The sequence below is a fragment of the Cibotium barometz genome, chromosome 30, assembly GCF_041138505.1.
Source record: "Cibotium barometz isolate CiBa-2024 chromosome 30, ASM4113850v1, whole genome shotgun sequence".
Lineage (NCBI taxonomy): Eukaryota > Viridiplantae > Streptophyta > Polypodiopsida > Cyatheales > Cibotiaceae > Cibotium > Cibotium barometz.
In genome coordinates this window covers 24,686,967-24,707,448 of record NC_141075.1, presented here as the reverse complement: position 1 = coordinate 24,707,448, position 20,482 = coordinate 24,686,967, and positions in this window count along the sequence as shown.

The window sequence follows — 20,482 nt, the reverse complement described above, 5'->3', positions numbered from 1 at the left end:
TTCACAGAAATCAATTCTACCCATATTTTCACTTTTGTTAAATAATCATAAATTGAATTATACTAAAAATTTCTCTTCTTCTCATTTAATTTCTTGGATCTCAAATACCATGGGAATTCCTCTTTTGGGTTGTTGCAAGATCAGGGTGTCCAGTTTTATCCAGTTTATGCTAGATTGGGACAATGCTTGGAGAGCAACTTTGGGGGGGCAAGGTACTTCAAATGAGATCAAGCAACTATAGAAAATACACATGCACTTAAATTAACCCAATATAACTTAAATTAATGTAAATTAGTCTAATTAATAAAAATTACTAAAAAAATATGATGAAATGATTAAAAATGATCTTTCCATAATTAGAGTGATCCAATTTGTTTGTCATAGATGCACTATTATAAGTACAATATTACCTATAGGTTTTATATGATTTACATCAAAAATATAGTTTTACTAATTAGATTATTAATATTTACAGGTTTAGAAAAGAGATCATTAAAAATCCAACCATTGTATTTGCAATTTTGACTAACCACCACATTCTACCAATATCCCACTATCTACTACTCTTTTGATCTACAAGATTGAGCATTTTGAGTGGTAGTTATTGTGGGTGCAAAAAGTGGTAGTTATTGTGGGTGCAAAAAGTGGCATATATTATAACACTTTAAAGACCTTGAAATATTTAAGGAAAAATAGACAAATAGCTTAAAATCTTCTCAAAAAATCAAGTTAAGCTCTACACTATGTGAGTATCTAAGGTCGAAAGTGGGAATCTCATATGAGTTTAGATGTAAAAGATATTAGCATTTTATGGAATTAGTCCAAATTTGGGACAAGGTGTATACATTGACTTTGTATCTAAGGAAATGAGGACTTTCAACTATCTAATGCTTAATCAGATTATGCAACTATATTCCCAATTTTACATGTGATGTTTCAACAAAAGAACTTGAAAGAAAATTTCTTCGTTAGCTAGGAGAGATTGGCCACACTAAAGGTAAACAAATTCCTATTTTTACACTATTTACAGGGTGCCTAAGTGGACAAAACTAGGTACCCTGATCTTGCAACCACACTTTTTGCATTTAATTAATTACATTCTAATGTCATGGGTATTCCTCTTTTATCATCAAATATTTCTCATAAAGTAATTTTATCTAAAATAAATTACCCATTAATTCAATATGCTAGGAATTTCTCTTTTCCCAGCTAAATGGTGGAATTCTAAATGTCATAGGAATTCCTCTTTTAACATTTATTTATGCATAAATACTAAAAATTAGTTTGCCATGAATTTGATGAAAAACATTCTTTTAGAATAGGGTGTCCAATCCTAGAATATGGTAGGAAGTCCTCTTTTCACATTATGCATAAAAATGAGTTATGTAAAAAATTTTACCATAGCTTCGCTGCTATTACTAATAATTTTTAATATTTCTAGAAAGAATAAGACTTTGTAATACAATTATGATAGAATACTATCCTTATACTTAAATCTAGTTTATGGAATTAAATCATAAGTTTACCATAATTTTATTAGCATAAAAGCAAAAAAAGGTATTTTCTTAACCTCTAGCTTAACAAGTTTAGAGATTGATTTTGAATTAAGAATTTATCTATGAGAAGGATTCATTTTCTAGAGAATTATTCATAGGAATGACTATTCTTTTGGGGAGAGAGAGATATACATAAAAAGCATCCTAATTAAGAATAAAAACTAACTTTTTTGTGATTAATCATTAGAATTCTTATTGAAAGCTTGATTTGCATTGAAAATAATTAATTTGAAACTTCTCAAGCTTGAGATGGGTTGAGAAGTGAAATCTTTTGACAATATTAATGAAAACCATGAAATTACTTCTTACCTCTTGATTTGGCTTGCTTCTTTATCTTAAAAAGGAAGCCCCCAACCAATCAATTGGTTTAGTATGTTGAGAATCAAGCTCCAAGGATTGTTGAAGAGAGAGATAAGCTCCAATCTCTCCAAAAGTAGAGGATTTTTAAGGGGATAATAGAAAATATCATTATTTTAATGTAATATTGGCATGGTATAGTTCACAGAGTTTTTTTTACAAAAGACTAAGGATAGGTGAAGGAGGCCACTAACCAAGTCCAACTAGGTTCTAGAATTTTCCAAGTTCAGTTTGACTCAATTCGGACAAGATTTGGACCAGCTTGGCTCCCTTTTTTATTTGGTTTGATCCAAGAGAGAGGAGAGATAAAAATATCACAATTTTTTTGAATTAAAAACTCATCCACATGTGTGAATTAGGCACCTACCTCAAGAGTCTCCCTCTCCTTATTACCAAGGTGTCAAAAATGCATCATTATTCCAAAATCTCTTCAACAACTCTTGGAGCTCTCTTCTCCACTTGCTAAACCAATTTATTGGTTGGGGGCTTCACTTCTAGAAAAAGAAGCAAGCTAATCCTTGAAGTAAGAATGAATTTTATGGTTTTTTGTTAATATTCTCAAATGACTCCTCTTCTCAACCCCTCTCAAGATTGAAAAGTTTCTAATTGATTGTTTTAAATTCAAATCAAGCTTTCTCGAAGAATTTTAATGTGTAATCAAGAAAAAGTTAATCTTTATGCTTAATTAGAATGCTTTCTTATGTATATCTCTCTCTCCAAAAAGAATAGTCATTCTTATGGCTAATTCTTTAGTAAAAGAATGCTTCTCATTGATAAATTCTTATTTCAAAACCAAACTCTAAGCTTGTTAAGCTAGAGGATAAGAAAATGGTATTTTTATGCTTTTATGTTAACACAATAATGGTAAATTCTTTTAGAATATTTATAAGTAGTTAAAAAATACTTTTATTGATTCTAAATGGGAAAGTGATAATCCTATTAAATTGAAAAAAGAGGAATAATGGAAATAGCTTAATTTAGTAGAATAATCATAATTAAGTTTATGATTATGGTTAAAATTATGATTTAAATTCATAGTTTATATTTAAGCTTAAGAATAGATCTTCTATCATAATTGCATTACAATGTTTTATTCTTTCAAGAAAAAATTAAAAACTCTCAATAATAGCAGCGAAGCTATGGTAAAAATTTTAGAAAATAATACATATCTTATTTTTATGCATAATGCTAAAAGAGGACTTCCTACCATATTCTAGGATTAGACATCCTATGCAAAAAGAATGATTTTCATTATATTCATGTGAAATAAAATTTTAGTATTTATGCATAAATATTTAATTAAAAGAAAAGAGAAAATTTTGATAAATTTATTTTATGCATAAGAAATTTTTAAATGATAAAAGAGAAATTTCCATGACATTTGGAATTCAATCATTTAAATACAAAAAGAGAAATTTTTGGCATATCTGAAATAATGGATATTTTTATTTAATTTTTTAAAAAAGAGAAATTTTAGATAAATTTATTTTATGATAGAAGAGAAATTTCCATGACATTTGGAATTCAATCATTTAAACGCAAAAAGAGGAGTTTTAAGCATATTAAAAAAATGGATATTTGTATTCAATTCAAAGAAGAATTTTTATGGTATTTTAAGTAGAGAAAGGTTTAAATTAAATTTTGGTGACAAAAGAGGAATTTTCACCATAATTACACCTAAAAAATCAAGGTTGATAATTAAATTGGTAGAAAGAATATTCTTGGATATTTTATGTGGATAAATCACCAAATTGATATTTACCTAAAATTAGATTAATGGAAGAAGAGTATTTTTATAAAATTTTGATATTCTCATATAGAACCATTTCTTAATCTAGTATGGTTTTAGGAAGGAATGAAATTCATAAAGTTGGAATTTTCCTTACAGTTAGAAGTTCAGTAGACTTTTATCTGTAGAAAATCCTTGGAATGAAAGTTAGAAGTAAACCGAATAATTTTGGTTAGACCAGGACTGTAAGAATGGTAACCAGTAAATTACTTGCCCATCTCTCGATCTGAATCAAGCAAAAACTTCGTGGTGACCAATTCCAATTCTTGACATAAAGAATACACTACCGTTGAATTAGCATAGTTTTCCCTTAACCGAAATCACCAAGAATCTAGTTGGAAATTCAGTCAAATGATGGGTAGATTACCCTGATGAGAGATCAATGATTCTCATTAAGAAAATCTGGATTAAGGAAAAAAGGTTTTGTGAAATCAATCTTGAACTGGGAATTCTACTTGCATAGAACCTGTGTTTTCTTTTAAAGGACTGTTTTACGCCAGAATGCTAGAGGAAGCATTTGGTATGTGTTTAACTAAGGATAGATTCATTGCAACAGCAGCTGGCAGGGAGTCATCAAGGGACGTCGCTCGCGGCAAAACCTACCGAGGTCTTGAGACCAGCCTCGGTATGGTTAAAATGGTGCGCTTCCAGTACGATGGGTGAGGACTGACGAAGCGATCCCTGAGTAAAGTGCTAGGACACCTAAGTAGGATCCTAGATGGTTCTGACCAGGTGATGCACGAGCTCGCGGTTGCTAGGACACCCATGTGTAAGTCGAGGAAGATACGAATGAACTGAAAGAATAACTTTTGTGAATGGAATTTTGATATTGGATCTCGTTTGGTTGACCAGCTGGTCTTCAACGAAGAGTTCGGATGATATATTTTGTAAAACAATGGACTCAATATTTTTGAGGACTATGATCAGTAATACTATGATTTTATTGAAGGATTGTTTCAAAGACAGCCGAATCTGTTATAATGGCAATATCATATTGGGTGTGTAAGTGGTATGCCTACCTTAAATTTTTCTTGAAGCGCCGGCTAGGGGGCTTGGGAACTCTTTTCCTCAGTACCCGGGCAAAACATAACCAATTTGTTTATAAAGGAATCCCACCAATATAGTGGTTGTGGGCATTTGGCTAACCCATGGGCCGGTTGGGGTTTTAGGATGGATCGGGGGATTCGTGCGATACAAATAGTTACGATTAAGTTATGTTAGTTAGAATAAGTCCTAGGAAGACCCTTGTTCTATGGGAGAGGGAATCAGCGGCGGCGGCTGTGCCACACTAAAGGAGGAAAAAAGCGGTGATTCTATGGACCAAGTGCAAGTCTCTTCCTTGATCTGACCATGTGACTTTTGGGTTCGGTTGGATTAGTTTAGTTAGTTAAGACTTTGACTCGTTAGATCAATTCTCTCGTTAGATGATTTTCCTGGTGGAATCACCCGTGCCTTTCGGGTGAGGGAAGTTTTTTCGGGTTCGATTTCGGAGGAACCGTCTGGCTAGTCTCTTGTCCGGATATCCGTGGTGGTGGGTGAGGCCCCGAGTGTGGATCCCTGCCCCGCGTGAGAGGCTGACGCTGCTTGCACTGCGAGCGCCCTCGCAAGGGGCATCAGGGAGGGGGCGAGGGTCTCATAGCTGGTATCATAGCTTTGTTGAAAGCTAATAAGGAAAAATGAATTCTTATCAAAAATTTATAATAAAAACTTAGAAAGAGCATTTACGTATTTTATTTTCCTTCCTTAAGCTTCATTAATAACAATTTTTAATCAAAGGATTTGGTTTTATAGATGGAAGTTCCACACTTATCTGGTATTACAAATCTCACCCACTCACAAGATATGAATGCTTTCGCCGTCGAGCATCTCATCTCTTCTGCTACTACAACTCAAACGAGCTGAGCCAGACTCGCAAGCCACTCTAAGGATTTATATTTCCTAGACCCAGCGGAGAGACGGGCAGCACCAATGGTTTGCAGGAGGGCAGTACGTCCACGCCTCTTGCGAGACCAGCGCATTTGACGCTGAGGGAAAATATCTCGTTGGCCATGATTCTGATGAGGCTAAAAGTGATTCATGGTGTCATTTTATATCACCCTACGCCTCGAGATTTCAGACTTTCCTGCCATATCTACAGACTTCTTAGCCGCTTTATTCCAAAAAGGAGAAGATAGTAGCTCCCTTGGCAGTAAGGGAACGTTTGTATCGGGGCGTGTCTGTAGCCCAATATCGTCGTCTTATGCATTTTCCGAGGAGGTTTTGACTTTCTGGAGCCGAGATGCTCTATGTACATATTGCAACCTTTATATAAATAAAGAAATGTTTTGTGGAAAAAATCCCTATTGTATAAGTGATTGTTTATTATATGAGGAATTGATGAAGCAAAATCTACTACTCGGACATATGTCATAGATCTCCAATAAGATCTTTTATCTTGTTTAAGAAATTATTTTTTGAACCTCTTAAGTCTTAGGATCTCATTGATGAAATCAAAATAAAAATTTAATAATGTATCATTTTTGGCAGAATTATGAGGCGAGGGAACCGTGGCCCACAGCTAGATCCTCTCACTGATGAGGAAGAGCTTGACCCCGACGTTCGCAAGGCTCTTAACAAAACTCAGCCAGGACCCTTCAAAGGTGAAGGGGAGAACTTGGGTGAGGCTAAGGAGAAGTGGGTTAAGACCATGGAGGAATATTTTGATGTCACCGGATACAACAACGAGAGGAGAAAAATGGCTCGCCCTAGGCTGAAGATTGTGGAAACAGCTAGGGTGTGGCATGGAGAAACCATTGTGACACCAACCATCTCGATAGGAATACCCAGTCCTGGAATGATCTCAAAGCCTATGTAAGGAAGAGACTTTGTCCCCCTGGATTTTTAGAAACCAAGATGAATGAATTCTTAGAGCTAAACTAGGGGAGCAAAACTATTGAAGAATATCACCAGGCATTTGCTCTTCTCCTCAAGTACTCACCACCACTAAACGAAGAGCAACTTATGGCCAAGTTCATTCGGGGAATGAACGAACCTTTAGACACCCTAGTCAAGAATGCCAAGCCAATTTCCATGGATGAAGCTGTAAGAATAGCAAAGGACTTTGCCAAAGGCTTCATCCTTAAAGTGCCGCCAAAGCCAGCTCCCTCATCCTTCAAAAGATTCCAGACACCAGGAAGTTCTTCCAACCTTCCACCTCCAAAGAGACACCAAGGTCCCAACCAAAATCTAGAGTCAAGAAGTTTCAAGAATGAAGGAAGACCTTTTCCTCAAAGCTCATTCTTAGAAACTCCAATTCTTTCGAGAATGCAAAGGAAAGAGCTTCGAAGTGAGAACAGGTGCTTCGGATGTTAGGGGTTTGGGCACCAACTCAAGGATTGCCCATCTCCTTTTGTGGGACACGGAAGCCAGGGTCCCAGAGTTCTGAGACAGATTCCTTCATATCAGTCCAATCACCCCCTGCGCCAAAATTAAGGCAACCCCAGAAGAGTGCCAGCTCATCCTGCAGCCTCCATGCAAAGCAGTCTCCGAACTCCCTCCCAAAATTGGGGAAACCAAAGAGAGAGAGTTCCACCTTAGACTGAAGCAGCTAGAGCCGTCACTATAGCTGAGGAAGTGGAGGAAGAAAAAGGACAGATCTATGCCGCAATTGAGCATCAGGGGAATAATCATCAATTTTCAGTCCTCCAGACTCTAGCAGAGTACCAAGGTAAGCAATTCAAGCTTTTGATTGATTCACGTAGTACTCATTCTTTTTATTTCCCCAGGATGTCTGCGTAAGTTAGTCCTAAATCAAAAATCAAGAAAACCTATGCAAGTGGAATTGTCCAGTGGAAAGATTCTTTTCACACAACTTGAGACAAACCTTATTCAGTTTAGTCTAGATGGGAACATAACAGAGTGCCAGTTCAGAGTCCTACCCTTAGGAATCTATGATGGAATCCTTGCAATGGATTGGCTCTATAAGAATCAGGCTGACATTCATTGTCACAATGGAACCATCTCTTTCCTTGACCTTCACAAGAATAAAGTTCAAGGAACTGGAATTTCTGGATCCCCAGTGGTGCAATTAGTCAAGGCTTCTAAATTATAAAAAGGGCTCAAAAAGAGGCAAGCTATTTATGTCGTTAAGATGAATATGGTAGATATAAAATGCAAGGCTAAAGAACCAGAGTGGTAAAGTGAGTATGCAGATGTGTTCCCACCAGAAGAGCTTACTGAGATGCCTTCGTCTCGCAAAGTAGATCATGAGATCAAGTTAACCCCCAGAGCTCACCTAGTAGCCCAATGTGTATATAAAATGCCAGTCCCTGAAGCCATAGAACTTAAGGAGCAGTTAAGACAACTTTTAGAGTAGGGATTCGTCAGACCCAGTGTCTCACCTTGGGGTGTGCCCGTTCTCTTTTTAAAGAAGAAAGATGGAACATTAAGACTCTATATTGACTACAGAGGATTGAATCAATTGACAATGAAAAATAAGTATCCTATCCCTAGGATTGATGAACTTTTGGATCAGTTAAGTGGGACCCAAAAGATCACAAAGATAGATCTCAAATCTGGGTACTACCAGATCAAAATCAAGGAATAGGACATCCTCAAAGATAGCATCATTCAATACTCGCTATGGGAATTATGAGTTCACAGTCATGCCATTTGGATTGACTAATGCCCTGACGACGTTTAATCATCTTATGCAGGATATTCTGAGAGAATACTTGGATGATTTTGTTCTTGTCTTCTTTGATGATATCTTAGTATACTCAAAGAATGTTGCAGATCATGAAGATCATGTGCGCAAGGTCCTGGAAATCCTAAGGAAGCACCAACTCTTTGCAAAAAGAGCAAGTGTTCTTTCTTTGTTGACCAAGTAGAATACTTGGATTCATAGTATCTAAAGATGGGATTTCTCCTGACCCCGCACCCCGCAAAGATGCAAGCAGTCGTAGATTGGCCGGAACCCAAGACAGTAAAGGAAGTTAGAGGATTCCTAGGATTAACTGGATGGTATAGGATCTTTATACCCAGGTATGCTGAGATAGCATCCCCTTTAACTAACCTTCTCAAGAAGAGTACCCTATTTCAGTGGTCTGCTATGTGTCAGAGTGCCTTTGATAAGCTGAAGACAGCCTTAGTAACCAATCCTATCCTTAAATTTCTAGATTTTACCAAACCTTTTGAGGTAGTTTTATTGATGCCAGTGGGTTTGCCTTAGGTGGTGCTCTTATGCAGGAAGGTCATGCAGTGGCCTATGAATCTAGAAAGCTCAGAACACATGAGAGAAATTATGATGTCCATGACTTGGAGTTACTTTTAGTAGTTTATGCTTTGAAGTTGTGGAGACATTATCTTTTGGGACAAAGGTTCACCTTGATGACAGATCATCGAAGTTTGAAGTGGATCTTTACCCAAAGGGATCTCAACATGCATTAAGGAGATGGATGCAGACCCTGCACAAATTCAATTTTGAAATTAAGTATCGGCCAGGGAAAGAAAATGTGGTGGCAGATGCGCTCAGCAAAAAAGCCTCCTTACTTGCAATTTCAGTGGTGTAAAATCCATTAATCATTGAAGCAAGGGAGAGAATCATGCAGGACAAATTCTTTGCCCCTATTGCTACCCTTCTGATGCAAGAAAGCAAGACTCCTCAGGAAATGAGTCAAGTTTTTGGGTACAAATTGGATGAAGGATGCATGTATTATAATAATCGGCTATGAATTCCCAATGATGAGGAAATAAAGGGAAGGATTCTGAGAGAAGCCTATTATACCCTGATAGCTGGACATCGAGGGTTTATAAAAACCTATATATTTGTGAAGAAAAGCTTCTTCTGGCCAGGGCTCAAAAAGGATGTACTTGATCATATGCAGCAATGCTTAATGTGTCAAAGAATCAAGGCACAGAGAGTCAAGATGCCAGGGAAACTGTAGCCTCTAGACATTCCACAAATGAAGTGGGAATGTATCAGTATGGACTTTGTCATTGGATTACCTTCAATGCAATCAAGTTACAATTCCATTTTTGTGGTAGTTGACAGACTAACCAAAGTTTCCCATTTGATTCTAGTGAAAGAAACATACACTGCAGTGGATGTTGCTAGAGTTTTCCTTAAAGAGATCTTAAGATTGCATGGCTTACCCAGGAGGATAGTAAGTGACAGAGATCCCAAGTTCACGTCGAAATTCTGGACTACATTCTTCGAAGTAATAGGAACTTTCTTGGATCTCAGTACAGCCCCCGAAACACATGGCCAGACTGAAAGAGTGAAATAGGTAATAGAAGATATCCTTCAATCATGCTGCAGGGAACCCAAGAAACTGGTTAAGCCATTTGCATCTAGTTGAGTTTGCTTACAATGCTTCTTATCATCGAAGCATTGGGATGAGCCCTTTCAAAGCTCTGTATGGACAAGATTGCCTTACACCATTGACTTGGTCCAACCCATTAATCAGAGTCGAAATATCTAAACAAATGCTTGATGACATGGACCAGCAAATGCAATCAATGCGTAAAGATATGAAGGCAGCCCAAGATAGGCAAAAGCAGTATGTAAATAAAAAGAGATCAGAGAGAGAGTTTGAAGAATCAGATATGGTCTTCATTTTAGTACGACCAAAAAGAAGTTCCTTATCTTTATAGGGAAGTACAAGAAGCTCTTTCCCAGATACTGTGGACCATATGCTGTTATAAAGAAAGTAGGCGATCTAGCTTATAAACTTCTTTTGCATCCCCATCTCAAGGTACATAATGTATTCCACATCAGTTTGCTTAAGAAATATATACCCAGCCCGAGTCACGTGCTTGATGATAAACAATTGATTTCTCGGACTCAAGGCTAGATGGTACTCCAACCTAAAGAAATCCTTGACGTTCAGGAAAAGGTTCTTAGGAGCGGAGTCCTCAGAGAGTTTTTAGTCAAGTGGAAGTTCTTCCCTCTAGAAGACGCCATCTGGGAGAAAGAAGAAGAGTTGGCAAAAGATTACCCCCACTTTGCGAGATGAGGACATCTCGCGTTTTTCAAGTGGGAGAGGATGTAAGATTCCTCCTTAGCCTAAATAGTGAATAAGCTTTTACCTCAATCCCCTATAATCATTCCCTATTTTAGAATACAAGAAAATATTATTTTTCCTTGTTTTTTCCTAGAGAGAAGAAAATTTCTAGAGAGAGATAATTCAATATTGAGATATTTTTAGATATACAAATTCTCCTAATATCAAAAATATATTTCCCTGAAACAGAATTTCAAAATAAATTCTCTAAGGTGCATTAGGAATCAATTAAAAATGATATAAGGGACCTTAGCCTAAGGATCTAGATTTTTTGAAATTTCTAGATTATGGTCCAATTAAGGTTGCTATGGGCCAATAGGATTAATCCAATTGTTGGGATGAGATAAATCCAAAGAATAAAATAAAATATCAAAAAATGAGTAAATGCTCACATAAGATGAAGAGTTGATTGAGTACAAGGTTTATTAGTTAAAAATTAAGAGATATTACTAAAACAATAATATATTTTAGAGATATGATGAATTTTTGACACCTTCGTAATAAGGAAGGGGGAAACTTTAAGGTAGGCACATCCTTCACATGTGTGGGAAGGTTTTTTAATTCAAAAAAATTGTGATATTTTTATCTCTCCTCTCTCCTGGATCAAACTGGATCAAAAGGGGAGCCAAACTGGTCCAAATCTTGTCCAAATGCGGTCCTTGAGTGAAGTGCTAGGAAACCTAAGTAGGATCCTAGAGGGTTTTGACCAGGTGATGCACGGGCTCGTGGTTACTAGGACACCCATGCATACATCAAGGAAGATACGGATGAACCGAAAGAATGACTTTTTTGAATAGAATTTCGATATTGGATCTCGTTGGTTGACCAGCTGGTCTTCAACGGAGAGTCTGGATGATATATTTTGTAAAACAATGGACTCAATATTTTGGAGGATTGTAAGATTCCTCCCTCCAGCTTTTGAGGTGTAAAGGTATAAGAACCTCCCCTTCTGTTCTTGAAATTATTCCCCTTTCTGAAATAGAAGAAAGATCCTGTTTTACCCTGTTTTGGCCTGGAGAGAGAAAATGTCTAGAGAGGGTAGTCCAAAATTGAGATATTTTTGGATATAAAAATCCTCCTAGTGTCTAAAATGGTTTCCCCTAAAACAAAAATTCAAAAAGAACTTTCCAATGTGCAATTGGAATTAATTGAAAATGTGTATAAAGGACCTTATCGGATTTTCCATCTGAACATTCCTCCACAGGAATTTTAGTTATGGAAGTTCTCAATTTGTCATTCCTTAATTAGATCCACTTGGTCAAAGGTCAAACAGCAACAATCTGTCAGCACAATCCACAGGAATTTTAGTTATGGAAGTTCTCAATTTGTCATTCCTTAATTAGATCCACTTGGTCAAAGGTCAAACAGCAACAATCTGTCAGCACAATCCACTAATCTCATAGTGATCTGTTGAAGTCATAATCGTCTTTTAGTTACTAATATCATCACTGGGATTCTCCCCATTCATCCTCATTGTGGCTTTATTCAACTTATCTTCTTTCAACCAGAATTCAGAAATCATCATCTTTCAATCAGAATCCAAATCATCTCATCAATTCTCAAACAGAATTCTAAAATCATATCAACCAGCATTCGAATTCATCATCTAGATAGTATTTTTGCTTATAATTTCAAGATCTTGGATTTACTCGTATATATTGCCAGTAAAGAGTGCAGTTATACCCACGATATATATGAGTAATTACGGTCCTTGGAACTATAAGGTAAATACCATCATATATTAAGGCCTCAAGCAAGTCAAGGATTCCACACAATTGCGGTGCTTCCATCTGAAGACCCAATTTCCAAAGATATCTCAATTTTGGATTACCTCTCTCTACACATTTTCTCTCTGTAACTAGGCTAAAGGATAAAACAAGATCTTTCTTCCATTTGAGAGAGGGGGATGATTATAAGAATAGAAGGGGAGGTTCTTACACCTTTACACCTCAAAAGCTCGAGAGAAGAATCTTACAAGTGTAGTGGAGATCTTTTAATTGTTATCATAAATTGGTGGAATAATAATGTTTTGCATGGTATTGTACATAAACTAGAGGGTATACATGTACAAAAGTATTCGTCAAAAGGTGTGTTGTAGGCAACTTTGTAATGTAATTGAATTTCTTCTAAAGTGAGATGCTTGGACAAGGTGGGGAGGGTTATCAACTAGAAGACAAGTTGTGAAGTGTTTTGGAAAAATGAGGAACTTGAAATAGAGAGTGCTCATTGGAGTGTGCACATAGGACCATAGGTCATTTTCACACGTGTGTGCTCGTGAGACTCGGGTGAAAGGAAAGGCGGCGTGGAGCTAATATATGACAATTAAAGCACGTGAGTGTGCACTTGGAAACTAGGTCTTTGCCACCCAGGCTCCAGCGACGGTTTATTCTCCTTTAATAAAATATCACAAAACGAGCTCGAAAGTTTTCAGTCTCTCTCACGCACGCAAGGACACGCGCACGCACACACACAGTCTCTCTCACACACGCAAGCGCACACGCGCGCGCGCGCACACACACAGATACAGACGGACGTACAGAGATACCGATCACAGCTCCAGAGTCCCAAGTCCCCACTTGGCAGATCTCTCTCTCTCTCCCGCGTCCTAATAATTAATTTTCAATGGCATCATCCTCCCTAATATTTACATCATGAGCACCTCTTTGATTACCCTCAAAAGCATTAGGGACATTATCACCTTCTTCCATTTCTTCCTCAATGTCTCTATCTTCAAATCTTTGTATGACTTAGCACCATTTCGATTTTGACAAAGCTTGTTGGAAGATTACCTACTCTATATTATAAGATCTATTGTGTTTTTTCCATTCTATAACAACAAAAAGCTAATATATAAAAGAAAAACAATACACATTTTCTTAAAAATAATTGCTGGCTCACAATGTTGTGGTAGTACAACTGTACCATGACTATTTGTCTATAACTTTGTTAAGTCGATAGTAAAGAATCCACTTTTATCTCTTTTGACTGATGTATTTGGACCATTGTAGAGACCACCACTTTAAACCATTGAATGCCAAGGATGAATATGTTAAATTTCATAGATCTTACATTTATGATATTTTTATGGTTCCACAATAATCAAGATTAGAAGTGAGAAGAATTGTATTGCTAGACTCTCTTGGAGAAAGTTAGACACTACTCTAGAATCAAAGGTTGTTCTTCTCTTATCTATGCGATCCACACAAAAGTCACAAGATCATGGGACCATAATGCTCCAAATTTATAATACTACAATAAACATCTAAGAAAAAACTATCAATGGATGTAAGAAAAATAAATAGGGTTATGTATGTGCTTCAACTAACTTACATGCCAGTCACATCCTCTTGTAAACTGCATCTCTTGCTCACTCATCCTTTCACCATTATTCATTGCTTGCCTAAGAGTATTATATAGCCATTTATAAGTGACATATCTATGGGGAGAAGTGTCAGATCAAATGGGTATGGAAGATATCTATGTATTCTAATCTCTTGAATAGTCTTCTAGCATTTGTTCTTTCCACATGTGCCTCTTTACACCTATTAATCCACTGTTGCATTTCTAGAGAATTTAAAATATAAAATTTATTGATTTTATGGCATAAGGATTCATCCGTCTTACGAGTGATACCATTTTCTTGTGGTATGATCACCATCTTTGTTGTCCTAAAGTCAAGCCATACACAGATCTATTTGACTAAGAAACTCTAAGATATATACAAGTGATTCTTAAACTGGCCAACCTTTTGACATGCTCCCTTCAGGCCTTGCACTTTGTCTCACAAAACCCTTTAAGGTCTTCATAAATATTTCCAAAAAGACCATCCATCGACAGTACCTACCTATTGTAACCTCATAGATATTATGTGTATCAATAAGTGCATTTGGATAGTGAATAGATGTTGTGGAAAATTCTTCTCAATCAAGAACCTTGCCTCTATCGAGTTGATTGTTGCCTACTCAATCGATTTTGTAAGTTGGTCTCATTTGAATTCCTTTGAAGAAATCCATCTTACTAATCCAGTGATCTTATAAATGGCAATCCCAATGTCTTTAGTTACGTAGTCTTTGATTGCAATAGAAAGTATAAAGTGCAAAGTAACACTGTTCATAAACATACATTAGTGAGTTTAAAAGACACTTTCACCAGTGATGATTAAGGAAGTCTCAAATAAAAGGGCTAAGAACTTATGCCAAATCATAAGACTTCAAGCCACTCAACTTTAATTTTTTGTGAAGGCACCCTTAAGGTAATACATATGATATGTTAGTGTACAAAAGGATGTAATCACATTCTTCACTTTTGTCTCCTCCCTCTTGGGATAAAATCCAAGGTTCACTTGGTAGGAATACTTTTCCGCCTAGAGATTGTGGCCATAGACCTTCCATCTTCTCAACTTCTCTCAAATCATCTCGTGCACCCTTATTATCTCACCCACCACTAATCAAGTGCTCCCAAAGTGTGTCTTTGCACATTTTTGAATATATGCATGGGATCAAAGAGATGATTAATTAGAAAAAAAATTAAGTAAGAGAGCTGATGAAAGATAGAGTCTCTTCATCCCAAGAGTTAGCACATTTTCATTCCCTCTGCATGATTCTAACTAGTCACTAATCTTTATCCTTGGATTTGACCAAGATTTCCTTCTCCTTGTGGATGGTCATTTAGAAGGTATCTTATGTGGCCTTGATGTATCATCTTGTAAAACATTACATGTCCAATGTAATTAGTATAATTAGTAGGCATCTAAGCTAGGTCCAGAAATATGACATGCATGATACCCACTTGTAGCAAGGCTTGCTTTTAAAACATTACATGTCCAATGTAGTTAGTGTAATAAGTAGCTAAGGCATCACCTTTTCAAAAAAATTATATATACATATATTATATTTGTTTTGTATGGTAAATTTACTTGAGCACTCACCATAGCCTAGAAAGTTGTGTACTCACCATAACTTGGAAAGTTGTGCATTATCCACATCAATATTCCCTTTATATTAGCTAACCTACAATTAGAGTGTTTATCCCATAATGTTTTAAGCTCATCTATTAATGATGATAAATGCACATCCATGTTTTTCACTTTGTATTTTCTAGGTTCTAGTACTAAACCAAGCAAGAGATGCCCCTTCTTAATGGCCAACCATGGTGGGATGTGGTAATTTACCAATACCACTAGCCATGTTCTCCAAGATGTGGAACGCAAGCCAAATGGATTAATATCACTAGCCATGTGCTCCATCATGTGGAGCAATGCAAGCCAAATGGATGAATGCCATCCATTACTAGACAAAGATGTATGTATCAAGGCTCCTCCTTAAATTCATGCCATATCTCCTTGATGTGTCTCCATGGAATCCTTAAGATACCATTTGTGGATTTATTTTTAGTATGCCATGTCATTAGCTATGTTATGGATTTACACTCAAATATGTGCTTCATCCGTGGGACTATTGTAAAATACCATAAAATCTTGGGAGGAATGGCTCCACCTTGATGTTGGGTATGTTGGAGCTTGTACTATGTGCGTAATCGTCTGTGTGTACATTTTGGTGTACAACCCCTAAAAATACTATGTGTGTTAGTGACATATGTGTGCCCATTAGTGTATGCTATTTATGTGAGTCAAAAGATAAGGCTTTCAAGCCTACAAAAGCATGTACTCTTTGTATGTTTACACCACAATAAAATAAATCAACCTTTGAGCCATAAAATTCAGCTGCAATGTGTACTTCTCTCTCTCTCTCTCTCTCTCTCTCTCTCTCTCTCTCTCTCTCTCTCTCTCTCTCTCTCTCTCTACATCATGGTTGTAGTCGTGTACTTTCACTCGCCATAATTATTGTTGGAAAACCCTAGCTTTGGTTGCTCCATCAAAGTTGCCGGGTTCTATCTCCTTTTACTGCATGTTCATAGTATCCTTCCTTGCCATTTGAAACTCTTCCCACATGTGCTACCTTCTTCAAATGTGCTCATACTTTTTACCGTTCAAAAACAAGGACGTGCACTTCTCTTCCATGTCATTGTGGTGGCAATTACTCTCTACACACCATTCTAAGGCTTATCTAAGCCTTAATAAAGGCCTTTGACAAATCATCGTTATACTTATGTTCTTCACGTGCTGCCCCACAACGTCAAATATTTGGAGCTTTTCTAAAATTTAGTGAAAAATCATCAAATTACAACCCCTGCATTCTTAAAAAATTGGGGCTTTTGTTAAAAAAGAGAGATATTACATTGAAATTGAAAGGCCTAGCTTGCTCATCTTTTGGGGATTTCTCAAAAATTGGCATCCCATGGCCAAATTGAAAAAGCCTACATCTCACCTACATCAATCGACTTCATCTCCATGTGTACCAAGAACAAACCGGTTGCATTGCCCTAATAGCACTAGAACTTGTGGGTTTCCCCAAGAGTTGACAGGCTAGAAATTCCATTGTAAACAACATCTTCACTGATATAATTAATTTACATTTCTATGTGTGTTGAGTCGTGGGTCCTCTGCTCAGGTAGTCCCCCAAATTGAGATGTAATAAATTTATGTTTATGTGTTTCTTCACCTTGCTTTATAAAAGGTTTCACTTCCTCATCGATCCTTGTTTAGGTTGAGGGGGGATTTATCTTGTTAAGCATATGTAGGTTGTCACTTCTGGGATTTCCTCTCCTCTAATTTATAAACCAAATAGTCCAAATTTGGAGTGAGGTCTTGCGACAGGGATACAGTGCCAGGGGGGGAATATGTAAGATAGCATGTGAGTTCAATAGAAGGGTAATTTTCTCTTGTGCAGAGTTACAAAAACATTACATACATAAGGGGAATTTTAATTGAATGGTAAAAGTTTTGGTACATAAGGGGCACTTTTACTATAAAAAGTGTTACACAAAGGGTGTTTTTAAAGTTTTAAAATCCTTAAGTAGCGGGTTTTTTAAATACTCATTGAACACACGTGCTACATAGGGGGTTAACAAAGTGGTCCCCATACTGAGATAGTGCCTAGGAGATGATACTACTAATGTAACTGGGGTTGGTATAGGGTTAGGGTATAGGAGTTGGTACATGTGTGATCAAGTTGTGTAGCTTCCCATGGTACTACTATGCTAAGGATGAGGGTCATTAAATTGAGGGAGAGATCAAGTTATGTGTGACCTTTTAAAGGTTTTATCAAAAATCTCCACCTTTTATGACAACAAAATGAGGGTGTAATAGTGAAAATAGCATCGCTTTTATAACTAGAATAGTAGGGAGATGTCGAACCCATTTTAGTGCTAAAAAAGCTTCTGTTCTCATTCACTATGAGATTGCTACTGAGCATAAAAATTACTTCATGATAAAAAAAAGTTGAGGCAAACTCGGGAGTCTACACAGGACTCCCTAATCTTCCCTAGCTCTATTTTAAAATTAAAACAGAGTCACAATTTTGTGATATAAACATAAACATGAGAAATACATAGGTTGCAAATAAGCACCCAAAATGTATCATATTTTTCGAATTGTCCAGCCTTTGGCCATATATATATAATATATATCAAAGAAGAGGTGGCTAATCAGAATCCTCATCAGATTTTGAGTGCTCATCATCATCATATTCTTCCTCCTCTTCACTTCCTTCTACCACTTCATGCTCGTAATTTGGATCTTCCTCTCTTCCTCTTCCCCTTCATCCTACATACATGCCATCAAGTACAAGGTAAGTGTAATATAATAAAATACAATTAGATATAGATAAGATAAGGGATGTTTCACTACTCACCTCATCTGCTTGAGTCCCCAAAAGGACTCATCCAAGTGTACGCCTCGTGTACGTATCCACACTCACAATTGTGGATGGGGGGCTTTATAGCCATAGTCGTAATCCTCCTATGTTGGGTCATGCCCAAAAACCTCCCTCTACAAAAAATAATTAAGAAAATATAAAATTAGTTAAAGAAAACAATATAGTACAAAGCAAAATGAAAGAGGAGAAGGAAATGATTTAGTAAAATAGGTAGTTTACAAAACGAGCCAATGGAGGACTTTCCTCCTGAGCCGAAGTGTGAAGTCCCTTGCTTCTGTAGTTTGGGAAGCACTTGCTGCTGCTTGTTGTTGAAAAGCACAGGGTGCTTTCTCACGATGCTTTGTGCGTGCCTCCACTCCTCCTACATGCAAATGTTGGGCTTTTCTAAATTGTTCTTTGCCACTCTCTTGATGTTTTCTCTCCTATTAGAAAGAAAAAGTTTTATTCTTCTCTTCATCCACTCCTCCGAGAAGCAAAGGCCTGCACGTGGAATGGGGAACTCTGCCTTGAGAACATCAATGACATATTGCTTAGAGAGTTCATCTTGTTCTTTCCACTTTTGAAGGAGTTCATGAACTCCAAGTTAGCAACAAGTACATGCATGTGGTTCATGACTTGCTTCCCTCGTGCACCCATTAATTAGCACCATTGCCATCCATGTTGTATGGTAGGGTGTGTGGATCAAATCATGGAATCGATCCCCTGGAGGCTAGCTGATTAATGAGAAGATAAAGAGCCCCTTGCTAGGGAGATGCATCGGGAGACCTAGTGCTGCTTTTGCCAAAGAAAAAGCAACATGCTCCCCCCTGCTAACACATCTACTAGCCCCCCCAGACTCCCTACTATGTCGTCATCATGGTGGTGAAGATGGACATGAGGAAGCAGGGGTGGGTTTAGTCCAGGTAGGTGGTGTAGGCTCATCACAGCCATACCGTGATGGGCCTATGCCAATCGAACCCAGACCTATCAAAGACGTGGACTGCCTTGATGACTAGCCATGTGGGGTAGATATCCTCCATGGTGTCGAGACTGGCCTGCTGGTAAGCCTGCCTGCATATAAGTTTTAAATGATATGACTTATAGAACCATACTGTGTATATTGTGAAATTTTTGTGTTATACCATACTTGTGTCTAAGTGAACTGTGATCAAGCATACTACTTGCGGATACAATGAGCTTTTTTGCTATTTTGGTGAGCTTTTCTAAAGGTATTGTCTCATTCACATTGTGTGGTGTCTGGGTGATGGCCTCTACTACACTATCTATAGGCACACAAGAAGAGAACACAATGGGATCACAACTCGAGGACACTAAAATCCTAGCTCCAAGGGCACCAAAATCAGACCTGCACTACCCTCTTACCTCCAATTGTCTGTGTTGGACACTTCAACACCCTCCCAACCTCCCTATCTAGTCCATCTACCTCCTTCAATTTAGTTAGTACTGACTCAAGAAACACTTCCACAGTCATCAGACTAACTCTTACAGGATCTCATTTCCTCAAACTCTATCAAATCCACACATCCACAGTCATCAGACACTCGAAGGAAGAATCTAAGCATTTCTGTGTCAGAGTTAAACAGACAGAGTTAAACATCAAAACTATCTGTGGGTATAGAGGGATTTCCCTGATCTATTGGAGTGGGTGTGAAGTGCTTATGAGTTTGGTCTGATAGTCTAGGGGCTGTCAGCAAAATCAAGAGTTGGAAGGGTTGTCTTGATGGTGAGCCATGAGTCAGTTGTTGTTAGCTTAGTGCTTATAAGGTTGGATCCTTGTGTGGTGAGAGTGTTTTGAGCATCTAGAGGAGGCACCTGACACAGAGGAAGAAAGTTTGCTTCAACTGTGTCAGTTTAGTTAGTTGGTCAGGGATAGTCAGTTGGGAGGCAGCTTTGTGTGCAGTTTTAGCAAGGTGCTTGTAATGTGAGATTCCTTCAAGTTTAGAGGCTCCTGAGGGCATGTGG